This window comes from Moschus berezovskii, chromosome 1 (genome assembly GCF_049115385.1).
Source record: "Moschus berezovskii isolate FMDL1 chromosome 1, NW_MosBer_1.0, whole genome shotgun sequence".
Classification (NCBI taxonomy): Eukaryota; Metazoa; Chordata; class Mammalia; order Artiodactyla; family Moschidae; genus Moschus; species Moschus berezovskii.
In genome coordinates, this window is record NC_142460.1 from 122,149,732 (window position 1) to 122,164,900 (window position 15,169).

At 37.2% G+C, this 15,169-nt stretch overlaps 1 pseudogene; it reads right to left on the reverse strand.

The window, feature by feature from the left end:
* Positions 1–8,401: 8,401 nt before the first annotated feature.
* The window catches only part of LOC148778840 (uncharacterized), a 29,758-nt pseudogene continuing 22,990 nt past the window's right edge, over positions 8,402–15,169 (reverse strand).

The window sequence follows — 15,169 nt, forward strand, 5'->3', positions numbered from 1 at the left end:
TTAGACAGATAATGGTCTTAAAAGCAGGGGAAATATATCCAGTCATTGAACAGGTGTGTGCTTGCAAAAGGGAAATAAATGAATCTTTTAAAACACAATATTTCACCAAAATGAGTTTTACTTCTAAAAAATGATGGCAATATACCCTGCAGATACTTAATATAAATTCATTTGAAAGGCATCCTAGATCTTTTTACCTAGTGATCAATTGCTTTGTCTTTATTTTTAGTTTAGAAAGCCAAAGAGAGAAGCCATAATTCTTCTGAATAATACAAACCAATATTCAGCTATTTGCTTGAATTTTATAGCTCTGTGTGAGATAAATGTACATTCATTTTGGTTCCTTATTTTAATCCTTAATTTGCACAACAAAGCTTTGCCATGTTATTAGCTTTGTGTGTTATACAATAGGCAGAGAGAATAGCATTAACTCTCTCTGACCAGATTGGCAGTAGGTTGAGAATCTGTAAGAGTTGGATCTATAAAACTTAATCAAGGTATTGTTTTCTTTGTTTATAGGTTTTTCTTAGGTAAAATTCAATGTTTAATACAAAATCTATCAGCATATTTTTATGTATATATGCAAACACATGGGGCTTCCCAGGTGGTTCAGTGGTAAAGCATCCACCTGCAATGCAAGAGACACAGGAGATGTGGGTTCCATCCCTGAATTGGGAAGATCCCATGGAGGAGGAAATGGCAACCCACTGTAGTATTCTCACCTGGAGAATTCCATGGATAGAGGAGTCTCTCAGGCTACAGTCCATGGGGTCTCAAAGAGTCTAATACAACTGACAGCACACACATGCACACACACACACACACATATGCAAATGCATACTCTAATATTCAGAATAGAGTAAGATTTATCAAAATGGCATTTTGGCCATGGGACTCAGGAATGCTAGAATCCTACCTCCCACAATTTTCAGGAAGGTGATAAATGAAAAAAGCAATAACTAGTTAAACAAAAGGACATCTTATTATAAATTAAGTCTCTGCCTCAAAGACCATGGGCAAAGTATAGTAAATTACACACACTATGATTTAGTAGAATTTACACCCCAGCTAGATATGTGAGGGGGTGCCATCCTGCTGAGCCCAGATCTGACATTAGGAAATGACCATTCTTACAGAACAAAAGCAAACGAACATTGGCTCTATTTGCCCAGCAAGACCAGACCTGGACCACCAGACTGGCATACATATCTCCCAGACCAAGTAAAGTCTCCTGCAAGCAGGAGAGTGACAAGCAAAGTATGTGTATGTGTGTGTGTTTGTGTGAGAGAGACAGAGAAAGAAGGGGGAGAGGTGGGAAGGGAGGGAAGGGAGAAGAAAAATGGTGCCCTAACCACTTTCCCAATATAGAAAAAGGAGAATTAGGAAAAAGAAAATCAAAGCCACCTCAAAAGCTCCACCCATAAAAAATGCAAAGGAGTCAGTAATCAGTGTCTAGGCAGTTCAGCCCTCTTTCCTTGGGCTGGAGGAAGAGGGAGGGCAGAACTGCTGGCTTGAGGTCTGATTTGGTTAGGGGAAGGAGTGAGAAAATGGGCAGAAAAGAAGCTGGAGCAATGCCAAAGCTCTCCTCTGTCCCACAAGAGTCTTTGTCTCAGTGAGATTTTTGGTGTTCATAAAATATTTTGTCAGCTCTATAATGTATTTCTTTAGATATAACTTTTTTTCAGCCCTAGAGATTTAACCTCAAGGAGAATATACTCAGATTTCACATTCATCCACTTAATACTCATTAAGAACAAAATTTTGTTTTGGAGGGGTATAAAGAAGAATTAAGATGAATCCAGCTCTTGAAGCAACTTGCATTTTAGACATTATCAAAATAGCTAGACTATACAATATAAAATGAAAAGTACTTTAAAATATTTATAGCTCAAGGACACTGAGAATTTAGAGAAACTTTTTTTTAAAATTAGCAATAATATATTTCACTATGATAATTATAATATAATATGTTTTGGAGGTGGCTCAGATGATAAAGAATCCTCCTGCAATGTGGGAGACCTGGGTTTGATTCCAAGGGTTGGGAGGATCCCACTCTAGTATTCCTGCCTGGAGAATCCTCATGGACAGAGGAGCCTGCCTGGCTACAGTCCATAGGGTCGCAAAGGGTCGGACCCAACTGAGCGATGAAGCACAGCATAGCACAGCACAACCTTTTAGAAATTCTGAACAGAACTGACGGAATACTTCTTTTACAGAGAAAAAAGCAGCTAAGCTAAATATACACCTGCACAATTCAAATATTGATGCATCTGCTCCAAAGCTCTAAAACCAATTAGAAATTTTGTTTCATGACTGCAATTAGCCTTTAAAAAGATGAGCATCTATTAACATAGTTTGGTAGCGTAATGACAAGCAATTAGTTATAATTGTTCTATTCTGGAAAGAAATAATAATTGGAAGCAGATGACTTCTAAAGGAATCGAGGAATGAGCTTGCTAACTTAATTTTTTTAAAGTTGACACAGGGAAATTCATTTAAGGTATTTTCCTCTTTAGATATATAGCACCTGAAGAAGGTAAAATTCTTTTCTAACTTTGGGGATGTCTAGTTAGCTTTTCTGTCCTTCCTTCATCATCCTCACCCCATTAATTAGTTTAATCATTTACATTTTCCTTGTAATATAAGAGAAAATATCAGGGTACTTTTAAGAACCTGGGAGCCAAAGAAAATTCCCTACAAGATGAAATTAATTACACTTATTTGAAGGATTTTAAAAGTTAGTTGGAAATTGCAAAAGGCAGACATCAGTTCAATACAGGATGAACTTCCCAGATTCAGATGGATCAAAAATAGTTTTCTTCAATGTTTCTAATCCTTCAATTTGTTCAAATGTAAGCTGGAAAGCCTTTTACTGGATAATATAGAGTTGATCCAAGCATTCATTGGATGTTGTTGAGAAGCTGGACTAGTTGATATGTAAGATTTCTTCGTATGTGAATGAGCTTCTCTTCCTGTAATTACTTTCTAATAAAGGAGTTATTTGCATTGTGCCATCTCTCAGAAAGTTGTAGTTGTGAATATTACCTACACAATTAATTCCTGCCACTATTTTGAACTAAAGCCATTAAGATAATCATGAACCTACACACGTGTTTCATTCAGGGGAAGAATGAAACTGGGACACAAATGCAGACTGAAATAGTATATGGTTTTAGGAAGTTCTTTTATGCCAATCACCCTGTGTATTGAAGAAGAACTGAATATTAGAACTGTTAGAAGGATGAATGTACCTAAAATTTTTATAATAGAAACTTTATACGGTTCTGTTGAGTTAAATAGAATATGGCCAGAAAATCTTTGGCGCCTATGTACAAAATTCCTACAAAAATAGCTCTGCTGCTGATTTTTTTTTCAAATCCCTGCATATTTCCTAACAAAGTATGCTTGCTAGTATGTTTAGGCTATGGGAGTGAGTGGTTCAGATCTCTGGGGATTATCGAATATACAAAGAAGTATTTTACACAGGTCAAGTGAATAGATTTATTTGAAATAATAGCAATACCACCGTTGGACATATAAAATCATTGCTGATAGCTATTAGAACTGCTGGTACCACAATGAATAGACAGCCTCAATTTGGATTTAGCTTTTATTTAATCCATTGCCCTTGGTCCAGTTGGTTCCCTCTGGTGTAGGTAAGCATCACCAACTTGAGTCAATGTGCTCTGGCCACACTGACCATAGGACCTATACCTCTTAAGATCAGAAAATCAGATTGAAATTCAATACAAGCTTTCTCTTAGAAATAGTGTAACACATATTTTGAGACCCTAATTACATTGCATTTAGCCATTATTCTTCATAGCTATCTACCACCCAGCGCCTCTTATGAAACCCATGATTTTCCTTGCAATTAGACTGTTTTTGCTTGCAGATAATAACTTAATTCAAAGTAATTTAAATAATAAAACAATTTGCTGGCTGTCATAACTCCCCAGCTTTTCATGTATTCATGAAAACTTATATCTATTTCCAGCACTATTGCCCTAATTAAATCTTTTTTAATACATTTCACCAAAAGTATTATAATTGTATCCTACCTGGTGGTTATACCACCCCATTTATGGTTTCTGATGGTAGGCGTTTATCTCTTTATTCAACATTTTACATGCCAATTCTGCTATTTTGGTCAGCAATACCAAATATCAAACACTTTATTGTGTTGAATAAGTAAAGTTTCTGTCCATAAATTTGAGAAGGTGATGGAATTCCAGTTGAGCTATTTCAAATCCTAAAAGAGGATACTGTTAAAGTGCTGTACTCAATATGCCAGCAAATTTGGAAAACTCAGCAGTGGCCACAGGACTGGAAAAGGTCAGTTTTCATTCTAATCCCAAAGAAAGGCAATGCCAAAGAATGTTCAAATTATTGCACAGTTGGACTCTTCTCACATGCTAGCAAAGTAATTCTCAAAATTCTCCAAGCCAGGCTTCAACAGTATGTGAAACGTGAACTTCCAGATGTTCAAGCTGGTTTTAGAAAAGGCAGTGGAACCAGAAATCAAATTGCCAACACCTGTTGGATCATCGAAAAGCAAGAGAGTTCCAGAAAAATATCTACTTCTGCTTTACTGATTATGCCAAAGCCTTTGACTGTGTCGATCACAATAAACTGTGAAAAATTCTGAAACAGATGGGAATACCAGACCACCTGACCTGCCTCCTGAGAAATCTGTATGTAGGTCAAGAAGCAACAGTTAAAACTGGACATGGAACAACAGACTGGTTCCAAATAGGAAAAGGAGTACATCAAGGCTGTATATTGTCACCCTGCTTATTTAACTTATATGCAGAGTACATCATGAGGAATTCTGGGCTTGATGAAGCCCAAGCTGGAATCAAGATTGCCGGGAGAAATATCAATAACCTCAGATACACAGATGACACCTCCCTTATGGTAGAAAGTGAGGATGAACTAAAGAACCTCTTGATGAAAGTGAAAGAGGAGAGTGAAAAAGTTGGTTTAAAACTCAACATTCAGAAAACTAAGATCATGGCATCTGGTCCCATCACTTCATGGCAAATAGATGGGGAAACAGTGGAAATAGTGGCTCCAAAATCACTGCAGATGGTGACTGCAACCATGAAATTAAAAGACACTTGCTCCTTGGAAGGAAAGTTATGACCAACCCAGACAGCATATTAAAAAGCAGAGACATTACTTTGCCAACAGAAGTCCATCTAGCGAAAGCTTTGGTTTTTCCAATAGTCATGTATGAATGTGAGAGTTGGACTATAAAGAAAGCTGATTGCCGAAGAACTGATGCTTTTGAACTGTGGTGTTGGAGAAGACTCTTGAGAGTCCCTTGGACTGCAAGGAGATCCAACCAGTCCATCCTAAAGGAGATCAGTCCTGTGTTCTCATTGGAAGGACTGATTCTGAAGCTGAAACTCCAATATTTGGGCCACCTGATGGGAAGAACAGAGTCATTGGAAAAGACCCTGATGCTGGGAAAGATTGAAGGCAGGAGGAGAAGGAGACGACAGAGGATGAGATGATTGGATGACATCACCTAGTTGATGGACATGAGTTTGAGCAAGCTCTGAGAGTTGGTGATGGACAAGGAAGCCTGGAGTGCTGCAGTCCATGGGTCGCAAAGAATCAGACTGAACTGAAATTTCAGGAGGTTTGTTAGTTGGGAAAGGCTAGGTTATGGTGCATCATCAAATGGAATCTTATAGGTTGATGACATGTGTCCACCCTCTCTTGCTGTACATCCTTTGTAGGTTGACTATAGCTCTGCCTCACATCATATTCACCTAAGGACCTAGAATGATGGAGTAGCCTTTATCTGGAAATTTGCCTGCTAATGTAAGTGCAAGAAAAGAAAGTGTGATAAAGCACAAACTCGTTTTCAAAGTTTCTGCCTATAAGTGACTTGCGTCAGACTCATTTACATTTCACTGGCCAAATCAATTTGCTTGACACATCTGACATCAAAGAGTAGGGGGAAGTATATAACTCTTCTGGGGAGGGCAGTGACTACTGATAAACAGTAAAGCAATCAACCACATGAGGGACTTCCCTGGCAGTCCACTGGTTAAGTCTTCACCTTTCAATGCAGGGAGTGCAAGTTTAACCCCTGGTCAGGGAGTTAAGATCCCACAAGCCTAGCAGCCAAAAACCAAAACATAGAAATAGATTATAAAAAAAAAAAACTCTTAAAAAAATCCAACCATATGACCTTAAAATTTAGAGTAGAGGTCAGTAAATGATAACCTATCATATATTTTCTTAAACAAAAGTTTTATTGGGACACATTCACACCCGTTCATTTACATGTGGTCTATGGCTGCTTTTGCACTAAAAATGGCAGAGTTGAATGGTTAGTACAGAGACCATATGGCGATAAAATCTGCAGTATTTACTCTCTGCGCCTTTACTGAAAATATTTTCCCACACTGAGTTAGAGAGGCGGAAGGTTACATGTCTAAACACCTAAAATGAAATGTGTCCCACTTTCTCATTTACTTCATGAGCAAAGTCCCTGTTTTTTTGAAAGCAGGCAAAATCTAACTCTTTTTAAATCAAATTGAAGCAGTAATGGGAAAATATGCCATAAAACCAATATTTTTTTTAAAGTACTTTTTACAGAGAAAACAGATCTTATTGAAATGATGAGGGAAGATTTTTGGAGGAAATACTATTCAAAGTGAGCGTTGAAAGGAGAAAGGTGTTCTCAGGGGTGCTTTCAAGGGAAAAGTATTGCAGAAATGGAAAAACTTGAACAAGAAAAGTTTAGGATACGTTCAAGAAAGAGTGAATTCTTGATTATAATTAAATACAGGGATTTGTGATGCTAGAATTTGGGAAGATGAAGCTGTTCCTAGAAATACAAAAGTACCATCTTGAATTTTAAAATTAGAACCAAATTATTAGAAGAGACAGCAAAAGTGTTGAAAGGTGTTTAGGGTTTGAATCTTGGGTTTGCCACGTGGTGGTGACCTACCTTTATCACCAATCTTAAGCAAATTACTTAACCCTTCTGAGCTTCAGATAATCCTGCCTATAAAATAAGAATAATCACAACCTCACAGTTTTTTGAGGACTTAAAGATGACTGTACACTATCTGTCCTATGTCTGATGCATAATAGTCAAAAGTTACAGCTATTTTTATTAATATTTTATTCTTTTTTAAACCACTGTCAATATACTTCTCTGACTTTTCTAGCCAGGCCCATTCCTAACTTAGATACAATTTCTAGGTTTTGTATCCCTTTTCATGTTGTGTTACCTGACTGGAAGAACCTGCCACTTCCTGGGAAGGTCTACTATTCTTCAATATCCATCTCAGATGGCTTCCTGTAATTTAAAATGAAATCTTTTCCTTTCACTTACTCATACAATAGCTATTCATAACACAGTTCTTTGAATTTAAGGTCTTTGTGTGCAATCTTCAATCATTCATAAGATCCCTGAGGGAAGGGCCTGTGTGTTGGTCTTGTTAGAATCTTTGTTATATAATTTTACAAGCAGAATTTACCTGGCAGAATGATTCAGAAAGCATGTTATTTATTTCATGCTAGGATCTCTAGATAATCAATAAACCATCTTAGGAAAACCTTAATTCTGCAGCTCCATTGATCTTTATAAATAAAAAAATATAGTCATAAGTTGTACTGGGTGTTGACCTTTCTGTACATTTTAAAAGCAATTAAAGTGAATTGTGTTCTTTCTTATTAACATGTAGGGAAGTCAGTCTTAAAATTACATTTGTGAAATTCTCTGATCAAAAAGAAGCTTTACCATTATTGTTTATTTTCTAAGCATTTCATGAATAGCATATGGCTTAGGACCTCCCTAAATTTCTGCTGTGTGAAAATCACTAATAAATGACAAAATATTTAAAATGAAGAATCCAGTGCATGTGGTTTAAAATTGTACAAGTTACTTCTAATTGTCCCTTTTACTTTTGATAGGTTCAGATATTTAAAGCAGTACCTTCTAATTAAGGAGCTTATAGTCCTAGGGGTGGACCAGATGAGTCCCTGGAGCGTGGGAAAACCTTCGAGCCCTTATTTATGTTAAATTTTTATCGCCATCATTTAAAAATCTTTAATTGCATGTTTTAAAATATATGTTATATATTCATTTTAGTATTTTATGTATACAATTTCTAAAAATATTAAATAATAAATTAATAAAATAAAATTATTAAAAATTGTTTAAAATTCATGTCCTCAAAATTTATTTACTGATAAGGCATAGTATTTAAAAAACTGGAGAAAACTGGATAAAAGTATAGCAATAGATATATAAATATAATATATATATATATATGTATGTATATATATACATAATAAGTCATAATATTTAGTCATACATTTCTTGTTCATTCATTTTTAAAAACAATGGTGATGGCTTTCTATACAGATTTCATTAGGATACAATACATATTTTTGAAAAAATATTGGTTTCTGGTGGTGAAGTATCTTCTGGTAGCTTCAGGATCCCATCCAGCATTTTTAAGTTTGGCAAACAGGAGAACACTCTAAAGCAAAAGTTAAAGAAAAAAAAGTAACTGTACTGAACAAAATAATTGTATTTCACTTACTCTATAAATGAGTGGATTTTGCCTATTGTTAAAAGAAAGATGAGTGGCTATCACATTATTCTGTTTTCCTTATCTTTGCAATGACCTTAAAGTAAAATACAAATTGTGTTGATTGAGCTGATGACCCTGTCATAGCTTGCCTGTCTGAAAGCTACTAGATGGTTCAACAGATTCTAAGTATTGAGCAGAGGAGTGAAACTACATACACTCTGTTTTCATAAGAGAACATCATTCCGGTTTTTACAATGTCTTATAAAGAAAAAAAAAATCAATGAGTGGATTTAGCTAACTATGAGAGAAAGAATGAGATCATGAGTTATGTACACATTATAAAATTGGAAGCTGTTTTTTAAAGTAAAGCAAGTCCGAGTTGTCTAGTGATAGTTAAAGAAGAATTCTGGATGAGAGTTATAAGAGGGGGTGGGAAATATTTTGTGCTGAGTTAATTTCTCTTGACAGAGAAGCTCACATTTCAAATTTAGACAGTCACTTCCAACTTCAGGAGGTGGTCTTTCATGTCAACCCAGTTGAACAGTAGCCATATGCCTAGCAGCTTTATAAAGCAGAGCTTTCTTTCAAGTGGACAGCTTTCCTGATTGGGGAGTTCTGGTGGCTCAGGCCAGAGGAAATGGATGGCAGTGGCAGTGGCCCAGGATGAAAGATGCTGAACCTCTCAGGAGACATGCCATGTCAACTAAGGATGGTGCCAACCTCCTGCAATGCTCCCATTGGCTGCATGATTTTCTTAGCTCTAAATACTTTCTGCACATTAGCTCATCCTTACAACAATCCTGTCAAGTTAGTTTTTACCCCCTATTTTAAGTAACTTATCTAAGATCATAAAGCCTGTAGGTGATGGAGTAAAGATTAAAATCTGTCTTCTGGCTCCAGTTTTCAGACTTGGCAGGAACTCCTAGTCCTCCCCCCACCCCCTTTCTTTTTTAAAAGTCAAACTATTGGTGAACTAAGATAACCCTGACTTCTGAAGAATGGTAAAAGAATTTGCCTGTGGGTGTCCCAAGAAGCGGGCTGCCCTCGACCTCCTGAGACTTACACCATTAGCTCTATCATTAAGTCCTTTCTCTTTTGAACTGTGCTGTCTTCTTATTGGAGGATCTGAAACAAAGGAGGAAGGGAAGACAGTCACAATTCTAGGTGTCATTGATCAAGGAAAGATTTATCCTTAAGTATTCTGATCGTGATGTAAAGGGTCACTGAAAGTCTGGCCTAAATCCTCAACACAAAGGTACCCAGTGACAAAATGAATGCTGTTATAATCCTCATGTGGATTTTTGGCTAGATAATTAAACCTAAATTTGGATGAACTTGAGACTTCAGCTTAGTGCTGCAGCAGGAGTGAATACTTAAATCCTTCTTTCATACTTTAGAATGACCACATCTTTCTGTTTAAAGCAACCCTGCACTACGTTGGTCAATACAACCTGGCCTTTTGTAGCCTGATTGTCAGTATGTATGGATCTTGGACTCAATCCAATAGAATTAATACTAAAAAGGAGAACCTCATTATAGCCTTCTTTTCCACATAATTCTATACCACCTCATGAATTTTGAAGACAGATTTATAGTGAGACCTCAGGGCATATCAGATTTCAGACAGTCAATCTCACACTATTGTTATAAGGCATTCTTTGAAGAGAGGCAAGTCTCTGAGTTGGGACCAAAGTATTTTCTAAAATCCCACATATTAATTAACCAAACTGAAATATAATACTAATAAATTATCTTTAAGACAGACATGTGCTATTTTATGAATGACGTTGAAATGTCTAACTAGAACTCCTCTGACTGTAGGAAATAAAATTAATTTTAAGCTTCAAAACATTATTTTGGTTAAATATTAGTTCAATATTAAAGCAACTATGCTGCTAGATTTTGCTTATATAATATCAATTTGTGAATTTATTGTCACAGAATATGACATTTTGCTTTCAGACTATAGTCAAAGGGAAAACAATTGCAGTAATGAAACTTTTGTAGTAACAACAGAGATTAGAATTTTTATTTTGACAATTTTCATTGCACATCATGGACTGAAGAGTCTGATGTTCTACAGGTCTCTAGAATATAGTTGCTATTATGGGAAAATGCCAGTATGAGAAAGGAAAGTGGTGAGAGAACTATCTTTTGTAGAAATTGGATGTGGAGGAAGGACTATAATCACAGAACAGAATGGAGCCTAGAAATGATCTAACCCTTTGCGTGACAGATTCAGAGCGAGAGATGAGATGACTTGTGGTCATCTGGGGGCAAATATAGGTCTAGAGCTCAGTTGCTTGTTTCTACCCTTTTAATTTCCATAAATATACTAATAGTGTGGGCTTCCAAGGTGGCTCAGCGGTAAAGAATCTGTCTGCATTGCAGAAAATGCAGAAGACATGGTTTCAGTCCCTGGGTCAGGAAGATTCCCTACAGGAGGGCATGGCAACCCATTTCAGTTTTCTTGCCTCAAGAATCCCAAGGACAAAGGAGTCTGACAGGCTACAGTCCATAGGGTCTCAAAGACTCAGGCACAGCTGAAGCAGATGAGCACACACACACTAATAGTGGTGCTGGGAATTAGCTGTAGGTAAATAGTGGGCATATTACTTGGTGCACACTCAAGGTTGCTTAGATTCCATTATAATCATTATTATTATCATACTGACAAAGAAATAAAAATGGTTTACTCTTGGCAGGTTTCCAGCTCTTCCAACCACTAGAGTAGATCAAATCAATTACTTTTTTGTATTCACTTAATTAACGGTGCCCTTGTGGCCCAAAGATATGAAAACAAAACCAGAGAATAAACAATTTATAAGATGGTCACCTGGGCCTTGATAGGAACCTACATTTAGAAATTTTATAAAAGACATCTGTTGAATATCATGAGAGAAAATGCATAGGATTTGCAAGTCCAAAATTAAATATCTAAGTGTATATATAGTCCCATTACAGAAGGAGCCTAAAATTTGCACAGCATCATAAATTAACTGACAGAAGAGTATATTAAAAAGTAAACACATACACACAAAATCAGTTCAAAGCTCTTCAGGTGAGATTAGAAGCATGAATTGTTCAATACACAGTAGATAAGCTAAATACCTGCTGAGCAAATTTAAGCAAGATGGGAACAATGGTAAAAAGTATAATATTCAATGAAGTACAAAAGATGACTTATAGCATTTGGGACCTCACCGTTTTCGGTAGTTTTGGTGAAATTCACAAGGGTTCCTCTTGAGGATAAGGGATTCCAGTGGCGTGCACCGTAAACTAGACAGCCCGCTCAGAGTCTCAATATAGTTGTCAGCCAAGGATAAATGCTGTATCTGAGGTATCTTTGGCAATTGTTTGAAAGATGTGAGATGGTTTTTGTTCATATTTAAAACTCTGCAACTGTATATAAAATATAAACATCTTGTCATTTGTCTCCTAAAGAGGATGGTAAACTACCAAATATTGCAAAGCACTAGCATGCCTCACCTAGACTATGACCCTCAAAGGTGTGACAGTGACATTTTCTACAAATATGATTGGGAAGAAAAAAGAAATATGTGTATTAAAGTATTAAGAGAAAATAAACAGGGCAGACAAGACTGAAAGCTTGTCTAAGGCAAGAGTATGTTTTCTTTTCCAATGTATATACTAGGTACCCCCGGCACTGTATTTGGTCCTTGGTGACTTCTCAATAAGTCCTGTATGAAAGAGTAAAGAGCTGCTTGAAATCTCAGCACTACAAAAGTTCACTCAAAGACACATGAAAGCTTCTGAAGAGTATTGCCCCTAAGTAGTGAGATTATAATTGTTTTCCTTTCTTTCTACTTTTCTGTACTTAAATTCAATACTGAGACAATAACATTTAAAATTTTTTAAAAAGCCTTTTTTTTTAATGCAAAAGAAAGCTAAAAGCTATCCTTGGGAACAGAAATATGTGTTAGGCATTGAGGTTGAATACATTTTCCTGATAGAATATAATGCTTCTTAATATTTTTGCCTTAAAACCATAATTGTATAAAACTATGCCATTAAAGAAAATAATTCCAAATCTATCACTGACACCTCACTTTACAGAAAAATTCCTTTATGCATAAGCTGAGATTTAATACTCTGAGGGAAACACAGGGTATTTATTTATAAAACTCATAGCCCACAAAGACACTTGGTAAATAATTATTGCCAATAGTAAACATGGTGCTAAACAGAGAGATGACAGTCACACAGCAGCATGAAAAACGCAAATTCAGTTTGAAGCCCCCCGCAGATTTTCACATCCATTATTTTCATTTCTCTTGTTTCCTTCCATTCTCCATAGGGATATTTTGCAGTCTTAACCATATCTTTGATAACTTCAGGTTTCCACTCTTTCCTAGGTGTGTGCCTTATGCGCAGTTGTATCTGACTCTTTGCCATTCCATGGACTGTACCTGTCAGGCTCCTTCATCCATGGAATTTTCTAGGCAAGAATACTGGAGTAGATTGCCATTTCCTTTTAAATGGGATCTTCCCAACCCAATAATCAAACCAGTGCCTATTGTGTCTCCTTTATTGCAGAGGGATTCTTTACCTGCTGAGCCATTGGAAAGCCCCACACATAATCATTAGATGCAATTTAGTCCTATTGCAATTTCTAATTGAAAACTTATCTCAAGCAGATTCTGTCTCTCTGCCTCTCTGTCCTCATCTGAAATCTGTTCTTTCCTTATCTGCTGGTCATTTTCTCTCATTTTCAGTGTATACCCTGCCACTCTCTTCTAGCTTCTTAGTTCAGTTCAGTTCAGTTCAGTTGCTCAGTTGTGTCCGACTCTTTGCAACCCCATGGATTGAAGCACACCAGGCCTCCCTGTCCATCACCGACTCCTGGAGTTAACTCAAACTCATGTCCATTGAGTCGGTGATGCTATCCAACCATCTCATCTTCTGTCATCCCCTTCTCCTCCTGCCTTCAATCTTTCCCATCATCAGGATCTTTTCTTCCCATGAGTCAGTCGTTCTTCACGTCAGGTAGCCAAAGTATTGGAGTTTCAGCTTCAGCATCAGTCCTTCCAATGAATACTCAGGACTGATTACCTTTAGGATGGACAGGTTGGATCTCCTTACTGTCCAAGGGACTCTCAAGAGTCTTCTCCAACACCACAGTTCAAAGGCATCAATTATTCAGTGCTCAGCTTTCTTTATAGTCCAACTCTCACATCCATACATGAACACTGGGAAAACCATAGCTTTGACTAGACAGACTTCTGTTGGCAAAGCAATGTCTCTGCTTTTTAATATGCTATCTAGGTTGGTCATAACTTTTCTTCCAAGGAGCAAGCGTCTTTTAATTTCATGGTTGCAGTCACCATCTGCAGTGATTTTGAAGGCAAAAAAATAAAGTCTCACTGTTTCCATTGTTTCCCCATCTATTTGTCATGAATTGATGGGACCAGATGACATGATCTTAGTCTTCTGAATGTTGAGTTTTAAGCCAACTTTTTCACTCCTTTACTTTCATCAAGAGGTTCTTTAGTTCTTCTTTGCTTTCTGCCATAAGTGTGGTATCATCTGTGTATCTGAGGCTACTGATATTTCTCCCAGCAATCCTGATTCCAGCTTGTGCTTCTTCCAGACTAGCGTTTCTCATGATGTACTCTGCATATGAGTTAAATAAACATGGTGACAATATACAGCCTTGACATACTCCTTTCCCAATTTGGAACCAGTCTGTTGTTCCATGTTCAGTTCTAACTGTTGCTTCTTGACCTGCATACAGATTTCTCAGGAGGCAGGTCAGGTGGTCTGGTATGCCCATTTCTTGAAGAATTTTCAGTTTGTTGTGATCAACACAGTCAAAGGCTTTGGCATAATTAGTGAAGCGGAACTAGATGCTTTTCTGGAACTCTTGCTTTTTTGATAATCCAGTGGACGTTAGCAATCTTATCTGTGGTTCCACTGCCTTTTGTAAATCCAGTTTGAATATCTGGAATTTCATGGTTCACATACCGTTGAAGCCTAACTTGGAGAATTTTGAGCATTACTTTACTAGCGTGTAAAATGAGTGTAATTTTGAGGTAGTTTGAACACTCTTTGGCATTGCCTTTCTTTGGGATTGGAATGAAAACTGACCTTTTCCAGTCCTGTGGCCACTGCTGAGTTTTCCAGATTTGCTGGCATATTGAGTGCAGCACTTTCACAGCATCATCTTTTAGGATTTGAAATAGCTCAACTGGAATTCATCACCTCCACTTGCTTTGTACATAGTAATGCCTCCTAAAGTCCACTTGACTTCACATTTCAGGAGGTCTGGTTCTGGGTGAGTGATCACACCATCATGTTTATCTGGGCTGTGAAGATCTTTTTTGTATTAGTTCTTCTGTATACTCTTGCCACCTCTTCTTAATATCTTCTTCTGTTGCTGCTGCTAAGTCACTTCAGTTGTGTCTGACTCTGTGCAACCCCATAGACGGCAGCCCACCAGGCTCCCCGTCCCTGGGATTCTCCAGGCAAGAACACTGGAGTGGGTTGCCATTTCCTTCTCCAATGCGTGAAAGTGAAGTCACTCAGTCGTCTCCAATTCTTAGCGACCCCATGGACTGCAGCCTACCAGGCTCCTCTGTTCA